The sequence below is a fragment of the Myotis myotis genome, unplaced genomic scaffold (genome assembly GCF_014108235.1).
Source record: "Myotis myotis isolate mMyoMyo1 unplaced genomic scaffold, mMyoMyo1.p scaffold_m19_p_12, whole genome shotgun sequence".
Classification (NCBI taxonomy): domain Eukaryota; kingdom Metazoa; phylum Chordata; class Mammalia; order Chiroptera; family Vespertilionidae; genus Myotis; species Myotis myotis.
The window spans coordinates 36,413,522-36,427,383 of record NW_023416316.1 but is presented as its reverse complement, the minus strand read 5'-3'; the positions used below and the strand labels follow the sequence as shown (position 1 = coordinate 36,427,383).

At 45.8% G+C, this 13,862-nt stretch overlaps 1 protein-coding gene across 3 annotated transcripts in view; it reads right to left on the bottom strand.

Moving 5' to 3' along the window:
• GNA14 (G protein subunit alpha 14) overlaps nucleotides 1-13,862 on the bottom strand; it is a 140,311-nt gene that overhangs the window by 13,570 nt on the left and 112,879 nt on the right. The gene's annotated exons all lie outside the window — the stretch shown is intronic.

Genomic DNA, 13,862 nt, shown 5'->3' with positions numbered 1-13,862 from the left:
TATGTGACACAGCACCAGAGTTAAGTTAGGGTTTTTCAAAATGCTGACACGCCGAGCTCAAAAGGTTTGCCATCACTGGACTGGGGTGTGAGGGTTAGTGTGGTTCATATACAAGTTTTTAAAAAGCCACTCATCTCTGGTCTCCTCATTTCTGGTTCCCCACCCTCTGTTCCTACCTTCCCAGGTCCCAGTTTCTCAGACCTTAATTGCAGTACCACTTCCTACACACACACCTTCCAGGAGTGGGAGCACCACAGCTCCTCACCCCCGTCTCCCCAGTCAAAACCCATGGTCCGCCAGGTAGGTGGGAGCAGCTCTGAGCTCTTCTTAGATTTTAGTTTCTTGCCTTTACCCATATCTGAGCCCGAACGCGGTGTTGTTATTAGAGAGGATAAGCTAATAACCCCAGAATGTCAGTGCCGTAACAACACACACAGGGTGTGTCACACTCCTCGGTCCAATATGAGTCAAGGGTGGGGGTGGGGAGCACTCTGCTCCACACAGTTATCCAGACACCCCTCCCCCCATCAAGTGTCCTGCCAATTCCTGGGGCCCTGGATCCCCCACTGGCAGGTGAGGGAGGAGCGGACGGAGCAGTGGGCTGCAAACGCAAGTTCCGAGGAAGGATGAGTGAATTATACCGAGTCTTGTGTGTAAGAGATTGTCCCCATCAAAGTACAGGGAACACACAGCACAGAACCTCAAAGGACCAGGGGCTGTTTCTGCTCCTGGGACCCAGGGTCAAGGCTCTTCTGGGTCAGCCCTAAAAATCACTAAGACAACTAATATGTCAGCCATCTCTCTCCGGCATCTTATCTCACCTCAAAACAACTGGAAGACAGCATCTCAGACCGTCACCCCCCCCCCCCCGCCCAAAGGAGATATCACCCCACCTCCTTTCCCTTTCTCACCCCAGTTCATCTGTAACCCCAAAGGCTCTGGACTGCACGTCATTCCATCTCAGATGGAACAAACCAATCAATACACCGACCGCCAAGGCACTCAGCCACTCTTGCACGCAATTGCATGCGGCTCTCTGCGGTAACCGGGGAGTAAGGAGACCCGCTGGGACTGGCACAACGAGTCTCTCCTCAGGCATTTCAGAGTTGTACATTTAACAGGTCAAAAATCCCTACCACGCCATCAGCTGAGCCCATCTAGGAGGCGGGAACTGGGCATGGTTTCTCACAAGTCCCCGGGGCCTAAGAGGACAGGTTGTGTGCTTACTACTTGCTAGATCACGCTGGGCCCCGGGGGGGTGGGCATAAATCATCCGGGGGCCTGACTGAAGAGTGTGACAACCCAGAAACACACCAGGGCACACCTGACAGCAACACTGTGCCCAGGACCCTCGAAATGTCCTGGTCCTGCCTGTCAAGCGACAGTCTCACAGGCGCAGGCGTCCCCAAAGTCACCTGTTCATCGGGCAAGCGAAGCATCTGAGTTTCCTTTTAAGAGGCAACGAAGGTTATCTGCACCCCAGACCCTGGCAGAGGATTTATCAGGGACCTCTCCGCTGCCTGCCTGAAGGACTCTGATGGGTGTTTTCCCTGAAGCACACAGCCCAGCCAGGTCTCCAACGCATTTCCCAGAGTGCTAGACTATATAGCACACGACTCAACCAAATGTAAGCAGACTGAAAAAAACCATCTCTGTCCAAATAAATTTAGGACGAGGTCTGAAACAGTCCCCACGTATTTTTTTTTTTAACTGTAGGGCTTCGCAGGTGTGTGTGTGTGTGTGTGTGTGTGTGTGTGTGTGTGTATAAGACACGCACCATGAGGGGCAGGGATCTTAGCCCCTTTTCTTTGTCAATGAACCCCAAGGACCTAGAATGGTAGCTGGCACACCGGTACGAATAAATGAAGAAATAAATGACACATGAAAATCTTTACAAATTAGGCAATAAGGGTAAAATATAGTAAATCAAGATACATCAGTTCATGAAAAGGTGTAAGTGTGCAGACCAATTCTTACACCATCTGATCACTTACAGTGAGAATACGCAGATGCATGACAGCAAATAAACTCTGGAGCTACCACAGGACTCCCTCAGTAACGCAGCATTTAGTGAGAACACACTGGACTGAGCAAACACCGGCAGGAATAAGCCCGTTGCAACCACGACAGATAGAACAATATTAAGTAGAAATGCCCAAACAGAGCACAGAACCTTTTATATGCTCATTTGATTATGAGTTTCCAAAGAGGAGATGTAGCTTTCCCTGCGTGCCAAGCTCATGCACTTCAGGGGCAGCTGGGCCCCCTTTCTCAGAAGGTCTAAGGCTCAGACCCCAGTCGATTCCATGGCAGTGAAAGTCAGAAGCTCTTTTATAATTTCTGCTAATTCCCGGGGCTTACGCCTTCTTGGGTCAGCATCCTCATTGCACAGGCACAAAGCTCAGCCCCTCCATCCTTTGCACAGAGCATCCGACCTGTCCAAAATCTTGGTTTTCACAGGGGATGGTCACATTGCACAGCCTTCAACCATCTCGTCTCTACCTCCTCTGCCCTCTCTCCTAAAACTTTGGAGTTTAGGGGCTCCCAATCCTTCACCTTTTTTTCTCTCTTCCCCTTTTGTTGTAACAGTGATTTGCCCTTCCTTGGGCACTTAGACAAAGGAGAGAAGTGCCCAGATAATACCCTAAATTTACAAGCCAGACCCATCTTTGTGGACTCCCTCTGCTTTTGGTGGTCTCGCTCCTGTGGTACAGTCAGCCTTGAGGAACAATCTTGTGGATCTTGGAAGGTCTGTTAATTCAGATGTCCGACTGTTGCCTGGCTAACTGTCAGGCCAGTCACACTTCCTTGAGACTGAACCCCGAGCAGAGTTATGTGATGACAGTGGGAGGGAGGTTCTTTTATTTTGATGGCAATGGGGCCCTCAAAGTTTTTCTTAGTGAGACCCCAGGGTCCCGTCTATTCTGAGACAGTTTCTTCAGTCTTCTCCTTGATCCCACAGCCTCCACTACAGCCTTCCCATAAACTGTCTTCTACCTCAGCTATCCAGCTTATTTCTATTGGTTACTATTTAAAACAAAACTGTCTCCTTGCCCCAGCAGTAGAGCATCTATAAACATCAGGGTTTGCAATAAAAGTTTTCCTTTTTTTGAGACACATCTATTAACATCTCCCTATATTTGTGTTATATAAAATTTAGTTTGGAAAATGTCGTAGATGTACGAGGCTTTATATCTGAATCTGTCCAAAGACTGTGGACTTCAGCCATATTATCTGGATTAGTTTCCCGTTGATGCCTAACGAATTGCCACAAACTCAGTAGCTTAAAATAATCTTATTATGTGACAGTTTCTGTAGGTCTGAAGACCAAGCATGGTGCACCTGAGTTATCTGCTCAGGGTCTCACAAGCCTGAAATCAAGATGTTCACTGGGCTGGCTTGTCACCAGGAGTTCAGGATCCTCCCCAAGCTCATTCAATTCTGCCAGCAACTGAGTTGAAGGGCCGAGATCCTAGTTTTTGGTCGGCTGTCACTGGAAGTCTCTCTCAGCTCCCAGAGGCTGCGTTAGGTCCTGGACTTGTTGTGGCCCTGTCACACCTGGCAGCTACTTCTTCAAGACCAGAAAGGGTGCCCTGGCTGGTTTGGCTCAGTGGATAGAGCGTCGGCCTGCAGACTGAAGGGTCCCAGGTTCAATTTTGGCCAAAGCACATGCCCGAGTTGCAGGCTCGATCCCCAGTGGGGGGCGTGCAGGAGGCACCTGATCAATGATTCTCTCTCATCATTGATGTTTCTATCTCTCCCTCTCCCTTCCTCTCTGAAATCAATAAAAATATTTTTTTTTTAAAAAAAAAAAGAACAGAAAGGGAATCTCCCACCTCCAGATCTTCTCCTAATGGGCTAAATCAGGTGACCAGGACACTTAAAGTCAACTGATTAGGAACTGCAATTACATCTAGAAAACCCCTTCACCTTTGCTTATCATGTAATCTAATTATGAGAGTGGCATCCAAAATGGTCCTGCCCACACTCAAGGGGAAGAGATTATGAGGCGCATATACATTGGGGCATGAATCTTCGGGGGGGGGGGGGGGTTAGAACTCTGCCTACCACGTGGTTTTATTCATAGTTCTGGGGAGCATAATTACCTTTTACTTCCCCCTGGCTTATAATAAAAGAGTGCCTATGATACCGCATGTGGGGCAGCTGTTGGGGTTACTGTGTTATATCAGTTAGCATTTGCTAGATGATGTCCCACTTAAGAAACATATTTTTCGCAGTAAGAACCAAGAACAATTATGCTTCCTTAAGAGAGTAGTAGGTTTTGCCTTGTCGACCATAGGAATCACATAAGGGAACCTGATTCTCCTTTCACTTTAGCTAGCGGGAAGCTCAGACACAAATCTGTGGCTAGACCTAAGTAACTCAGTAAAGTTTATGAGTGCCCATGTCCTACAATACCCATGTTCTATTCCCCCCACCCCCGCAGATTCACTCTTTTATCTTAATGGAAATAATTTCTAGCATTGAACTTTTTAAGGTAGATATTCTTATAGATAGCTTCTAAAAAATAGAGCATAAATACAAATAAACTGACACAATAATAACAATAGCTAGTATAAGCAGAGCCATTATTATGTGACCACCTTACATAAACGTCATCTCATTTGATCATTTACAAAGACCCTATGGAATTAGATTCTTCAAATGTCCTGATTTAATAGATGAGGAAACTGAGCTTGGAGAGAAGAGGTAGTGGAAGTGAGGCATTCAAGCCCAGGTATGCCTGACACAGAGCCTGTGCAGTTAACCATCAAGTGTAGCTGATGTGAAAACATTCACATTTTAAAGGGAGGAAGCAGTGGGGATAGTAGCTGGCTGTGAAAGCCTCCAGACTAGAAAGATGTCATCATACGTGAGAACCAGAAGAATCGTTTTCTGCATAACTTGCCTGCCAACTGCTGTTTGACAACCTAAAATGAAGCTCTTTGGAATACAGAACTCAATAGCGAGGTTATTTTCTAACGAAAGGGGCAGGGGGGCCTTCAGAGGTAAAAGAAGGGCTTGGAAATGTAAGCTTTTTCCATGGTGGGTTGCAAACAGGGGCAAGTGAATATCTGCCACTAAGCCCCAAGCATGACAAGACCTTTTCCATATAGAAGACGCTCAGGTACACACCATGCAACTGAGGAGAAAAGGTGTGCTTTTCTTAAAATAGAATATGAAAACCAGAGTTAGAAATGCCCATTCAGAAGGCTCGCCCCTGAGGCCAGCCATGCAGTCTTTAATCCTTACTCTAAAGGTATCAGTTATATACGAATCAATTCTTAAAGTCAGCTCACTGTTCTTGGTGGTTTATGTCAATATCAGTGCGATGTTTACAGAAAACCAGGCGACAGCAATTAGGCTTCACACTTAGGTAGGCCCATCAACAGCCACGACTGGGGAGAGCCTGGCCATTTGGTTCATGCCACTCTGACTCCTGGCGCCACCTAGTGACCGCTTCCCTGATTGCAAGCCCACTGACCTTGGCAAGAAGCTTCATGGTCCTTGCGTTATGCCCTCCTAGGAAGTTTTAGCCAGAACCACATGGTCTGGATTTCATCTCGAAGTCCATCTCAGAGTTAATAACGTCTGGGTAAGGACTGAGGCATTCTCACTCTTTGGGAGAAAGAACGAGACGAAGAGATTGAGAGTGTTTAGTGGAAGGCATAACCTGAAGCTTGTATTTCTGCAAACAAAATAATTGATACACAACTTCCAGAGACAACATTCCTTGCTCTGGGGTTGAGGTGGGGTTTATTTTCTTTTTTTCTTTTTTTTTTGGTGTTTCACTTTTTCCATTCTTTTCAATGGCTTGAACAGCTCCTCAGCACACCACAACAAATATTTGGGTCACAGCTTGCTTTAATGATGTGCTTTCGAAATGGTGGTTTTAGTCCTGGATGCATGTTTGGTGGTTGTTTTCCTTTGGCAGTGAGAAGCCTCCACATGTCTGCCTGGGAGCGGCATTAGGAGATAGGGCACCCCAGCTCCCCAGAGGCTCCCTCACCACTGGCTCTGAGGGAGGCCATTCTAGCACCCGTACCCCACGGTCTTTTTAAAAATATTTTGGATTTTTCAATTACAGTGGACATACAATATTATATTAGTTTCAGGTGAGTAGACATTTATCTATGTTACGAAGTTATCATCCCCAGAAGTCTAGTACCCACCTGACACCATACATAGGTATTACAATATTATTGACTATATGTAAAGAAACCCAAAACACCAATTTGATAAGATTATGTACCCCTATGTTCATCACAACATTATTCACAATAGCCAAGATATGTAAGCAGCCTAAGTGTCCATCGGTAGATAAATGGCAAGAGATGTGATACATACAGGGTGTCCCCCCAAAATGTATACACACTTTAACAGCTGATAGCTCAATTTTGGATGCATTTTAATAAACACTTCCTTTAGAATCATTCAAAGTGTGTGTGTACATTTTTGAGGGAGACCCTATATATGCAATGGAATATTACACAGCCCTAAAAAGAATAAAATCTTGCCATTGCGACAACATGGATGGACCTAGAGGGTGTTATGCCAAGTGAAATAAGTCAGACCATTCAGTCAACTTCATAGCACAGTCCTAGGCTCTCCCAGGGCTGCTGTATATTGTTCTTTCTCAGTCATTGCCCACCGCAAGTGACACCAGGTCCAACTGCACAGCTTTGAAGGGGCAAAGGGGTCCCCTGGGAATTCCGTGTGGCCTGAGGGTGTGCGAGAGCCCTGGGGGCTTTGTCTTGGTTGCAGTTGTGACAGAGCAGAGTGGGACTCAATCCTGCAGTGTTCCCAGTGGGTCACAAACCGGGTGGAAAGAGATGCCACTACAACCAAGTCCTGGATTTAATTAGCCCTGCTATCAGAGTTCCATCAGAATATGACTACTAAATAACCATGGAGGACACCCGGTCAAGTTTGATTTTCAGATACACAACAATTTCTCTTTTAATATAAGGATGCCCCGTGCTTTCGAAAAGAACTTGGGCTAAAGTGTCTTCTCTTTTCTTTAAAAAAAAGTTTTTTTAGTATAGTTGGTATACAATCATATTATTGGTTATATTAGTTTCAGTGATCTGACATTTTTATACCCCACAATGTGTTCATGCCACTAATTCTAGTAATTTTCTGTCACCATATAAACATATCACAATATTCTTGGCTATATTCCCTTTGAGGGGAGAAGGCAGAGGTCAGTGCCCATTTACCTCTGAGTGACATCTCTGCTCTACCTCCCAGGGTTCTGGGAAGCCCACTTAACTGTAGAACCAAAGTTCTTTTTTTTTTTTTTTTTATCAGAAGCCTGAGAGGACCAACTTTTTCTCTGACCCAAGACTCCAGGCCCCCCTCCTTATGGGGCTCTTTCTGCCACCAACATGAAGTACTCCCACCCATCGCCCTCCACCCTCACATCCTGTGAAGTAAGGAACATGCACATTATTACGAATGTACTTCATTAACTCACCGAGCTGTGCACTAGTTATGATAAATGTCATGTTATGTATATTTTACAACAATTTAAGAAAAGAAAATGCACGAAACAGGGGCTGTCCAGCTAAGAGATGCTGCAGTGCAGCTCAGGCGCAGGGGATGTCTGGCCTCACAACCCCACTATTTGTCTCCAATTCATGCTCCCTACTTCACCTACCTGCAAATCCATGATGTGTCCCCATGTGGCTCTCCCTGCAAAGGTGGCCCACCCACCCCCTCCTGCCAGAGGAAACCTCACAGTTTTCAGCCCCTCATCTCCAAGGACCACCCTCCCCAAATACTTTCCTGAGCTCTCCCCCATCAGTCCAACTTGTGGGAGAGGCTGGGTCCATTTATTTCTCCTGTTTATGGAATATTAGCAATATCAACAATTTTCATTTATTTTTTTTCTAAATGTCAAATCAGCTTCTTGGCAGCCAAGCATAATAGCGTGTCCTTATTCAACCCCAACTCCCCTGACTTACAGGTACAAAGCTTTCTCTCAACCCATGGGCCCACAAAGTGCCTTTTTATCCTCCTGGCATCTCACGGCTGCCTGCTGCCAGGTGTCTCCATGCTCTGCCCTGCCCTGTCCCCGACCTCACAGTGGTCCAGGCCGAGGGGACCTGTCACCAAGCTGCTTGTGGTCCTTAGAGACCTGCCGGGAACCAATTCCAACATGTCATAATTTCAAGAGTTTCATCAAAAGGTTGATGAAACTTGGGGACTCAACAGGGTTGAGTCACACATATAATCCCCTGTTGGAAATGGCTAAAGGCATTTTCCCAAACCTGAATAGGAAACTGACTGTGGCTGCCAGACAGTTAAAGGGCATCTTAATCTACATGTTATTGCCTCCTGCTGACCAAACACCTGTACAGCCGTAGGCTATTCCCCAAACTGACAATGCCTCCGTACCCTTTGTGTTAATAAAAGCAAGGGTCCTAGACAAGGAGGCACTCTTCAGTTCCTTCCTCTGACCCCAATGCCTTTCAAAATTATATCTCGTCTCCGGACTCCTTATTAGTCTCTGGATTTCTATGTCATCTACGCGCAGCCCCTTTTCCAGACTCCTGAACCCTTCTTGATGCTGGAACATAAAGCCCGGCATAAATGGATGCCCAAAGTGGGACAAGACCACCAAGAATAGAGACCACCCCTGAGTCACATGGAGAACCCCGTGGAGCACCCACATCTCTATGCCGGGACGCGCCCTGCACCTCTCCTGAGGAAATCTATTTCCTTCTCCGCTTTGGTTCCCCTGTCATGGTTCCCTACCCTACAGACCTGTCACAAAGCTCTTCCAAACTCTATTGAGCTGACAGTGTCGCCACCAAATTTACGTCCCCTTACAATGTGCCCTCACTTGGGAAGGTGTAATTAAGATAAGGATCATGATACGACCATCGGGATTAGTGTGGCCCTAAATCCAATGAGAGGTCTTTAGAAGAGGTCACACTGAGACACAGGGAAGAAGGCGATGTGAAGGTGGGGCAGAGATTGGAGTGATGTGTCTACAGCCAAGGCATGAAGGACCGCCAGCAGCCACCAGTAGCCGGGAGAGGCGTGGAGCAGAGTCCCCCTCAGAGCCTCCAGAAGGCACCAGCCGGGCCAGCACCTTCGTTCCGACTGCTGGCTCCTTTCCCTGGGCATGTGCTCAGCCGAGATGGGCAGATTCTCTCTGCCAGCTCACCGTGCTCGGGCCTGGATACCCGCCACGGAGGGGGCCTGCTCACAGGTGCAGCAGCTCTTGCTGTCAGCTCCCTCATGAAACAGCTGGTGGAATATCTCTAGGGGTGCCCCAGGCTTCCTTCCACTCTCCCAACTTTGGACAGAAAAAACTTAGCTCACTCTTTCTGCAGCCGTTCTCCACCTTTCAGGGTTCAGGAGAACGGGCAACTGCAAACTGCCCCCAGAATCCACAGGCCCCCAACCACCAACCTCCTCCACTGGAATTGCTGTCCTTGGGCCTTCCTACTGGGCTCCCATGGTCTCTCCAGTAGATGGCTCCTCTCCTGAGGTAACTCTGGGGTGATTTCAGCCTCACCCCCACCCCATGGCCCTCCGGTGACAGCTCAAGGGTATTAAATAGCTTGGAGCAGGAAGCAGGTAAGAGAGAGGAGTTTGGAAGACCAAGCTCTTATCTTGATCCTCTGCTGCTACCAAAACACGCCACTGCAGACTACAGAGAGATGTAGGCTCTCCTCTAGATTTTAGAGCAAAGGGTAGTAGAACACCGCATCACAAAACACTCACACCAGTACTGAGACTCCTCTGATCTCTGGGTGAGAAAGGGTATTATGGATCCCCATCAGGGTCAGACACAGCAATAGTGCATCCGAAACAGCGGCCACAATCTGGGCAAAGCCAGTGATGATTATCCACTCGAGACGCCCAAGACCCAGGGCTGCTAATGAAAATAGTTAATGTAATAATAATAATAAAGGTTGCATTTTAGGGGTGGAATGGTCAGTTCTAAGACAAATGCTGACCTTTGCTTTAGAAAATCTCCCTGTGTGGCACAGGGCAGGGCAGGGCCAAGGGGATTAAAGTGGAGAAAATGGACCTTTATCCTTAACCTTTCGTTTTTAACTCCAGCCAAACATTTCCGTCATTTAGGAAGTGTGATTAGCTTTTAGATAAGGTTTTTCTTTCCTTCAACAGAGAATAATACATAGTTTCATAACCAATATCAAAAGCGACTAGAAATGTCTCAAAAATGATTATGTGGCCCCCATCTCAGGAGTGGGTAACAGTAGAATAATACCAAGTTCAACAGGCCAGTTCTCCATGAGCCCCGGACAAGGCCGGGAGACCTCAGGACCGGGGAGCATCTTGGAAGCGGGACAGGCCAGTCTAAAAGAATGGCTAAAATTTAGGAGAAATGCCGGGGTCATTCTGACTTCATGTGGGTGAAAGCGCATTCTTTTATACAATTGCTTTTTAAAATAATCTATTTTATCTTATTGACTTTAGAGAGAGAAGAAGGGAGAGGAATAGAGAGACAGAAACTTAGATGAGAGAGAAACATCAATGATTGATCGACTGCCTCCTGCACGCCCCCTGGGCATGTTCCCTGACTGGGAATCGAACTGGTGACCTCTGGGTTCATGGATCAATACTCAACCACTGAGCCACACCAGCCAGGTTACAATTGCTTTTTATATCAGCAAAGAGATGAAAGAAAAATAAATATGTAATGAAATTGTCTCTTATCATTACCTACATAATCACCTTTCCTGGAACTCTGTTTTCTCATATGGATTTTAATTACGGCCTGTGTCCCTGCCTTTCAGCTTAAAGAACTTCCTTTTAGTATTGCTTTTATGGAAGGCCTGCTAGCCACAAATTCTCTCCATTTTTTTTTTCTTTTTTAATTTGGGAATGTCTGTATTTCTCTTTCATTTTTAAGGCAACTTCATTCAGATATAGTTTACATACCATATAATTCACCCACTGAAAATGTACAATTCATTGTTTTCTTAGGGTAGTCAAAGAGTTGTACAACCATCACCATAATCAATTTTAGAAGATTTTTATCACCCCCAAAGGAACACTGTACCCATTAACAATTAGCTATGGGTTGAACTCTGTCCCCCCAAAATGATATGTTGAAGTACTAAACTCTGGCACCTGTGAATATGACTTTATTTGGAAAATAGAGGCTCCATGCACAAAATTCATGCACGGATGGGGGGGGGGGCTCCCTCAGCCTGGCCTGCACCCTCTCACAATCCGGGACCCCTCAGGGGATATCTGACTGATCACCCCTAACCGCCTCTGCCTGCCTGCCTGATCACCCCTAACCACTCTGCCTGCCTGCCTGATTGCCCCTAATTGCCTCTGCCTCAGCCCCTGCTGCCATGGCTTCATCAAGAAGGACGTCCAGAATGATGTCCGGAAGGGCATTTGGCTATCCAGTCTAATTAGCATATTATGCTTTTATTATTATAGATAAGATCTCTGCAGAAGTTATCAAGTTAAGATGAGGCCATTAATACATTCGACTAGTATCTTTATAAGAAGAGGAAAAATTGGACACAGATACACACACAGAGAAGAGAACACTGTGGGGTGTACTTCTATCTTCTTTGGCCAATGCAATGTGAGAAGTCTGTCACTTCCAGGAAGAATCATTTGCTTGGAATTAGTTGCCTGATTGCTGCTGTAAACTTCACTCTCTTTTCTCCTCTGTTGCAACAATCCCTGGAGCTTTGTGATGACCGCATCATAAAAGGGAGAAGCCTCTGTTATCCTGGGTCCTGAGAGATAATTGTAGAAAGCAGAGCCTTCACTCTTCTGGTTGGGCATATGATGTGAGCGAGAAATAAATCTTGGATGTTCTAAGTCACTGAGTTTTGCTTCTGCAGCATATCCTAGCCGATCCTAACTGATAAGAATATTCTTTTTCTTAAAACTTCTATCACATGCAGTACATTTTTCTGAATATCAGAAGATACTGGCTAAGATCAATTTTATTGCTTGGTATATGTATAAAATCCTTGGTCTATGTATAAAATCCCAGCTCCTTAGCAAGTCCGCAGGTGCTCTATGTCTGTGCCCTGCCAGTCTGCTGGTCTCAGCTCTCCGAGGATGCTGCACATCTCCCTTCCTCTCTCTTGTGTATAAGATTCACAGCCCAGCATACCACCTCTGCCCCACCCCTCTTCCTTCACGGTACCACTGTCCACCCTTCCAGACTCAACCACTTTCTATAGGTAGGGAGGGCTGGGAGGAAAGGTGGGGTGAAGACAGAAAATGAACAAGGGACTGCATTTGTGTATAACTTGCTGTGAAAATGGGAGGGCCCAGAAATAGCCTTAATATGAACTGTATTTTTTTAAGAAAAGCTTTCCAGAATAATTGCTTACAAGCTTGTGTCAAAGTTGTATTTCAAGCTCTGGGCAAGAAAAGACTGACAATAAAAAAAAAGAAAAGTCTGGTTAGAGATTACTAGGTTAGTCAGTCAGTTGGCTGGACAACCCTAACTTCCCAGACATTCTTAATCATTTAGGAGTAGCAGAGAATTGCTCAATCACTTAATCAGGAAAGCAAATCACTTCCCAGAAGGATGTTGAGAATGACATCATGCAGAAAGTTGTGCTGCAGACCCAGTTTGACATTTTTTCTTTCTCAGGAGGCTACAAAGAGACAGTGTTGGCTTGATTGGTTGTGGTTCACTCACCAGTTTCCTCTTTAGAATTAAAAAGCATTCCTGGATTTTTGTTTTCAGGCATTCAAGCATTTATTATAAATGACAGATGACTAGACGCTGAAGATGAAAAGAAAGTCTCTTCTTCAGGGAGTTCACAGACTGCAGGGGGAGACAAACATGTCCATACATCATCGTGTAAACAAGCAAAACGGAGCCTTGGCTGTTCAGGAGGCTATGCAAGCTATGCAGAGGATGTTGGTTTATTTAGACTCATCGTGAGGGGAAAGGAAGAGTACAGAGTAGGTTAAAGGAGAAACATTTATATTTTGGAGGACAGCGAGGCGTTACCAGGACCCCCAGACACTCTGGGAGTGGACAGTGCTCAGAATGGACATGGCACGTTCAGGTTATCCAATGAGCCTGAGCATGTGTGTGAGAGGGAGGGGATGGGAGACAGAGCTGGGAGGGGTAAGGAACCCAGAGTGAATTCTGAGGACTTGGGGTAGCATCACATCATATTAGGAAGGGGACTGCCTGAGCAGATGACTCTGGATAATATTTTCAATGAGAAAAAAAAGTGGAAAGAGAAGAACGGGAGGCTGAAAGATGAATACAGGTGAGTATAAAGCACAGGTGGGAAATGATCAGGGTCTGACCCCAGCTAGTGTCAGTGTCAACCAAGGTGGCTGTAAAACACTTTGTGATGGATTTAGTCAATGTCCATTTCCTCGTCAACAGCTTATAGGAGATTAGGATAGTCACATACCTACAAAAATAACTAGTTGATAAGACAGAAAGTGACAAATGTCTAAGAAACCTAGAGCTAAAGTGCAACAGGAGTTCAGAAAGCACAAGAGATTACTATAATTGGAGAGATCAGGAAAGATTTCAAAGAGAAGGTAGCATTTGAGGCGAGTTATAAGAGTGCAATAGGGTAAATTCTGAGATGGGGAAGGTATTGAAAGCTTATGAGACAAAGTAAGCAAAGATCTGGTAGCAAGAATGCAAAGGAACAAAAATGGAAGATGCTGAGGTTTGGCCCCAGCAAGAGATTCAGTGGAACAGAAATGCTGGGACTTCCTAGGAAATTTTGCATGCTATGGAATTTTGGCTGATTTTACAAGCAATGGATAGCCACTGAGGTTGAATGATCAGGAAAGTGATGTAATGAGTCTTGCAACAAATGACCACTGATTGAAGAAACCGATGAATAGAGGGGCTCCTC